The sequence below is a fragment of the Salmo salar genome, chromosome 14 (genome assembly GCF_965601325.2).
Source record: "Salmo salar chromosome 14, fSalSal1, whole genome shotgun sequence".
In the NCBI taxonomy this organism is placed as follows: Eukaryota; Metazoa; Chordata; class Actinopteri; order Salmoniformes; family Salmonidae; genus Salmo; species Salmo salar.
In genome coordinates, this window is record NC_138304.1 from 104,232,598 (window position 1) to 104,238,597 (window position 6,000).

At 44.4% G+C, this 6,000-nt stretch overlaps 1 protein-coding gene across 1 annotated transcript in view; it reads left to right on the forward strand.

Moving 5' to 3' along the window:
* LOC106570723 (acetylcholinesterase collagenic tail peptide) overlaps positions 1-6,000 on the forward strand; it is a 41,203-nt gene that overhangs the window by 32,623 nt on the left and 2,580 nt on the right. The window lies entirely within an intron of this gene.

Genomic DNA, 6,000 nt, shown 5'->3' on the forward strand with positions numbered 1-6,000 from the left:
TGGTGGGCCTTAATGATTAGAACCCTGTTGTTATGGATGGTGGGCCTTAATGATTAGAACCCTGTTTTTATGGTGGGCCTTAATGATCAGGACCCTGTTGTTATGGTGGGCCTTAATGATTAGGACCGTGTTATTACAGTGGGCCTTAATGATTAGGACCCTGTTATTACAGTGGGCCTTAATGATTAGGACCCTGTTATTACAGTGGGCCTTAATGAATTGGACCCTGTTGTTATGGATGGTGGGCCTTAATGAATAGGACCCTGTTGTTACAGTGGGCCTTAATGAATTGGACCCTGTTGTTACAGTGGACCTTAATGAATTGGACCCTGTTGTTACGGTGGGCCTTAATGATTAGGACCCTGTTGTTATGGTGGGCCTTAATGATTAGAACCCTGTTGTTATGGATAGTGGGCCTTAATGATTAGAACCCTGTTGTTATGGTGGGCCTTAATGATCAGGACCCTGTTGTTATGGTGGGCCTTAATGATTAGAACCCTGTTGTTATGGATGGTGGGCCTTAATGATTAGAACCCTGTTGTTATGGTGGGCCTTAATGATCAGGACCCTGTTGTTATGGTGGGCCTTAATGATTAGGACCGTGTTATTACAGTGGGCCTTAATGATTAGGACCGTGTTATTACAGTGGGCCTTAATGATTAGGACCCTGTTATTACAGTGGGCCTTAATGAATTGGACCCTGTTGTTATGGATGGTGGGCCTTAATGATTAGGACCCTGTTGTTACAGTGGGCCTTAATGAATTGGACCCTGTTGTTACAGTGGGCCTTAATGAATTGGACCCTGTTGTTACGGTGGGCCTTAATGATTAGGACCCTGTTGTTATGGTGGGCCTTAATGATTATAACCCTGTTGTTATGGATGGTGGGCCTTAATGATTAGGACCCTGTTGTTATGGTGGGCCTTAATGATCAGGACCCTGTTGTTATGGATGGTGGGCCTTAATGATTAGGACCCTGTTGTTATGGTGGGCCTTAATGATTAGAACCCTGTTGTTAAGGTGGGCCTTAATGATCAGGACCCTGTTGTTATGGATGGTGGGCCTTAATGATTAGGACCCTGTTGTTATGGTGGGCCTTAATGATTAGCACCCTGTTGTTACGGTGGGCCTTAATGATTAGAACCCTGTTGTTATGGTGGGCCTTAATGATTAGAACCCTGTTGTTATGGTGGGCCTTAATGATTAGGACCCTGTTGTTATGGTCGGCCTTAATGATTAGGACCCTGTTGTTACGGTGGGCCTTAATGATTAGAACCCTGTTGTTATGGTGGGCCTTAATGATTAGAACCCTATTGTTATGGTGGGCCTTAATGATTAGGACCCTGTTGTTACGGTGGGCCTTAATGATTAGAACCCTTTTGTTATGGTGGGCCTTAATGATTAGGACCCTGTTGTTACGGTGGGCCTTAATGATTAGAACCCTGTTGTTACGGTGGGCCTTAATGATCAGGACCCTGTTGTTATTGTGGGCCTTAATGATTAGGACCCTGTTGTTACGGTGGGCCTTAATGATTAGGACCCTGTTGTTATGGTGGGCCTTAATGATTAGAACCCTGTTGTTATGGATAGTGGGCCTTAATGATTAGAACCCTGTTGTTATGGTGGGCCTTAATGATCAGGACCCTGTTGTTATGGTGGGCCTTAATGATTAGAACCCTGTTGTTATGGATGGTGGGCCTTAATGATTAGAAACCTGTTGTTATGGTGGGCCTTAATGATCAGGACCCTGTTGTTATGGTGGGCCTTAATGATTAGGACCGTGTTATTACAGTGGGCCTTAATGATTAGGACCGTGTTATTACAGTGGGCCTTAATGATTAGGACCCTGTTATTACAGTGGGCCTTAATGAATTGGACCCTGTTGTTATGGATGGTGGGCCTTAATGATTAGGACCCTGTTGTTACAGTGGGCCTTAATGAATTGGACCCTGTTGTTGCAGTGGGCCTTAATGAATTGGACCCTGTTGTTACGGTGGGCCTTAATGATTAGGACCCTGTTGTTATGGTGGGCCTTAATGATTATAACCCTGTTGTTATGGATGGTGGGCCTTAATGATTAGGACCCTGTTGTTATGGTGGGCCTTAATGATCAGGACCCTGTTGTTATGGATGGTGGGCCTTAATGATTAGGACCCTGTTGTTATGGTGGGCCTTAATGATTAGAACCCTGTTGTTAAGGTGGGCCTTAATGATCAGGACCCTGTTGTTATGGATGGTGGGCCTTAATGATTAGGACCCTGTTGTTATGGTGGGCCTTAATGATTAGGACCCTGTTGTTACTGTGGGCCTTAATGATTAGAACCCTGTTGTTATGGTGGGCCTTAATGATTAGAACCCTGTTGTTATGGTGGGCCTTAATGATTAGGACCCTGTTGTTATGGTCGGCCTTAATGATTAGGACCCTGTTGTTACGGTGGGCCTTAATGATTAGAACCCTGTTGTTATGGTGGGCCTTAATGATTAGAACCCTATTGTTATGGTGGGCCTTAATGATTAGGACCCTGTTGTTACGGTGGGCCTTAATGATTAGAACCCTGTTGTTATGGTGGGCCTTAATGATTTGGACCCTGTTGTTACGGTGGGCCTTAATGATTAGAACCCTGTTGTTATGGTGGGCCTTAATGATCAGGACCCTGTTGTTATTGTGGGCCTTAATGATTAGGACCCTGTTGTTACGGTGGGCCTTAATGATTAGGACCCTGTTGTTATGGTGGGCCTTAATGATTAGAACCCTGTTGTTATGGATGGTGGGCCTTAATGATTAGGACCCTGTTGTTATGGTGGGCCTTAATGATCAGGACCCTGTTGTTATGGATGGTGGGCCTTAATGATTAGGATCCTGTTGTTATGGTGGGCCTTAATGATTAGAACCCTGTTGTTACGGTGGGCCTTAATGATCAGGACCCTGTTGTTATGGATGGTGGACCTTAATGATTAGGACCCTGTTGTTATGGTGGGCCTTAATGATTAGGACCCTGTTGTTACGGTGGGCCTTAATGATTAGAACCCTGTTGTTATGGTGGGCCTTAATGATTAGAACCCTGTTGTTATGGTGGGCCTTAATGATTAGAACCCTGTTGTTATGGTGGGCCTTAATGATTAGGACCCTGTTGTTACGGTGGGCCTTAATGATTAGAACCCTGTTGTTATGGTGGGCCTTAATGATTAGAACCCTATTGTTATGGTGGGCCTTAATGATTAGGACCCTGTTTTTACGGTGGGCCTTAATGATTAGAACCCTGTTGTTATGGTGGGCCTTAATAATTAGGACCCTGTTGTTACGGTGGGCCTTAATGATTAGAACCCTGTTGTTATGGTGGGCCTTAATGATCAGGACCCTGTTGTTATTGTGGGCCTTAATGATTAGGACCCTGTTGTTACGGTGGGCCTTAATGATTAGAACCCTGTTGTTATGGTGGGCCTTAATGATTAGGACCGTGTTATTACAGTGGGCCTTAATGATTAGGACCCTGTTGTTACAGTGGGCCTTAATGATTAGGACCCTGTTATTACAGTGGGCCTTAATGAATTGGACACTGTTGTTATGGATGGTGGGCCTTAATGATTAGGACCCTGTTGTTACAGTGGGCCTTAATGAATTGAACCCTGTTGTTACCGTGGGCCTTAATGAATTTGCCCCTGTTGTTACGGTGGGCCTTAATGATTAGGACCCTGTTGTTTGTTGGGCCTTAATGATTAGGACCCTGTTATTACAGTGGGCCTTAATGAATTGGACCCTGTTGTTATGGTGGGCCTTAATGAATAGGACCCTGTTATTACAGTGGGCCTTAATGATTATAACCCTGTTGTTATGGTGGGCCTTAATGATCAGGACCCTGTTGTTATGGTGGGCCTTAATGATTAGGACCCTGTTATTACAGTGGGCCTTAATGAATTGGACCCTGTTATTACGGTGTGCCTTAATGACCAGGACCCTGTTATTACAGTGGGCCTTAATGATTAGGACCCTGTTATTACAGTGGGCCTTAATGAATTGGACCCTGTTATTACAGTGGGCCTTAATGAATTGGACCCTGTTATTACAGTGGGCCTTAATGAATTGGACCCTGTTATTACAGTGGGCCTTAATGAATTGGACCCTGTTATTACAGTGGGCCTTAATGAATTGGACCATGTTATTACAGTGGGCCTTAATGAATTGGACCCTGTTATTACAGTGGGCCTTAATGAATTGGACCCTGTTATTACAGTGGGCCTGAATGATTAGGACCCTGTTATTACAGTGGGCCTTAATGAATTGGACCCTGTTATTACAGTGGGCCTTAATGATTAGAACCCTGTTGTTATGGTGGGCCTTAATGATTAGGACCCTGTTGTTATGGTTGGCCTTAATGATTAGGACCCTGTTGTTACGGTGGGCCTTAATGATTAGAACCCTGTTGTTATGGTGGGCCTTAATGATTAGAACCCTATTGTTATGGTGGGCCTTAATGATTAGGACCCTGTTGTTACGGTGGGCCTTAATGATTAGAACCCTGTTGTTATGGTGGGCCTTAATGATTAGGACCCTGTTGTTACGGTGGGCCTTAATGATTAGAACCCTGTTGTTATGGTGGGCCTTAATGATCAGGACCCTGTTGTTATTGTGGGCCTTAATGATTAGGACCCTGTTGTTACGGTGGGCCTTAATGATTAGGACCCTGTTGTTATGGTGGGCCTTAATGATTAGAACCCTGTTGTTATGGATGGTGGGCCTTAATGATTAGAACCCTGTTGTTATGGTGGGCCTTAATGATCAGGACCCTGTTGTTATGGTGGGCCTTAATGATTAGGACCGTGTTATTACAGTGGGCCTTAATGATTAGGACCCTGTTATTACAGTGGGCCTTAATGATTAGGACCCTGTTATTACAGTGGGCCTTAATGAATTGGACCCTGTTGTTATGGATGGTGGGCCTTAATGATTAGGACCCTGTTGTTACAGTGGGCCTTAATGAATTGGACCCTGTTGTTACAGTGGGCCTTAATGAATTGGACCCTGTTGTTACGGTGGGCCTTAATGATTAGGACCCTGTTGTTATGGTGGGCCTTAATGATTAGGACCCTGTTGTTATGGTGGGCCTTAATGATTAGGACCCTGTTGTTATGGTGGGCCTTAATGATTAGAACCCTGTTGTTATGGATGGTGGGCCTTAATGATTATAACCCTGTTGTTATGGTGGGCCTTAATGATCAGGACCCTGTTGTTATGGTGGGCCTTAATGAATTGGACCCTGTTATTACAGTGGGCCCTAATGAATTGGACCCTGTTATTACAGTGGGCCTTAATGATTAGGACCCTGTTATTACAGTGGGCCTTAATGAATTGGACCCTGTTATTACAGTGGGCTTTAATGAATTGGACCATGTTATTACAGTGGGCCTTAATAAATTGGACCCTGTTGTTATGGTGGGCCTTAATGATTAGGACCCTGTTGTTATGGTTGGCCTTAATGATTAGGACCCTGTTGTTACGGTGGGCCTTAATGATTAGAACCCTGTTGTTATGGTGGGCCTTAATGATTAGAACCCTATTGTTATGGTGGGCCTTAATGATTAGGACCCTGTTGTTACGGTGGGCCTTAATGATTAGAACCCAGTTGTTATGGTGGGCCTTAATGATTAGGACCCTGTTGTTACGGTGGGCCTTAATGATTAGAACCCTGTTGTTATGGTGGGCCTTAATGATCAGGACCCTGTTGTTATTGTGGGCCTTAATGATTAGGACCCTGTTGTTACGGTGGGCCTTAATGATTAGGACCCTGTTGTTATGGTGGGCCTTAATGATTAGAACCCTGTTGTTATGGATGGTGGGCCTTAATGATTAGAACCCTGTTGTTATGGTGGGCCTTAATGATCAGGACCCTGTTGTTATGGTGGGCCTTAATGATTAGGACTGTGTTATTACAGTGGGCCTTAATGATTAGGACCCTGTTATTACAGTGGGCCTTAATGAATTGGACCCTGTTGTTATGGATG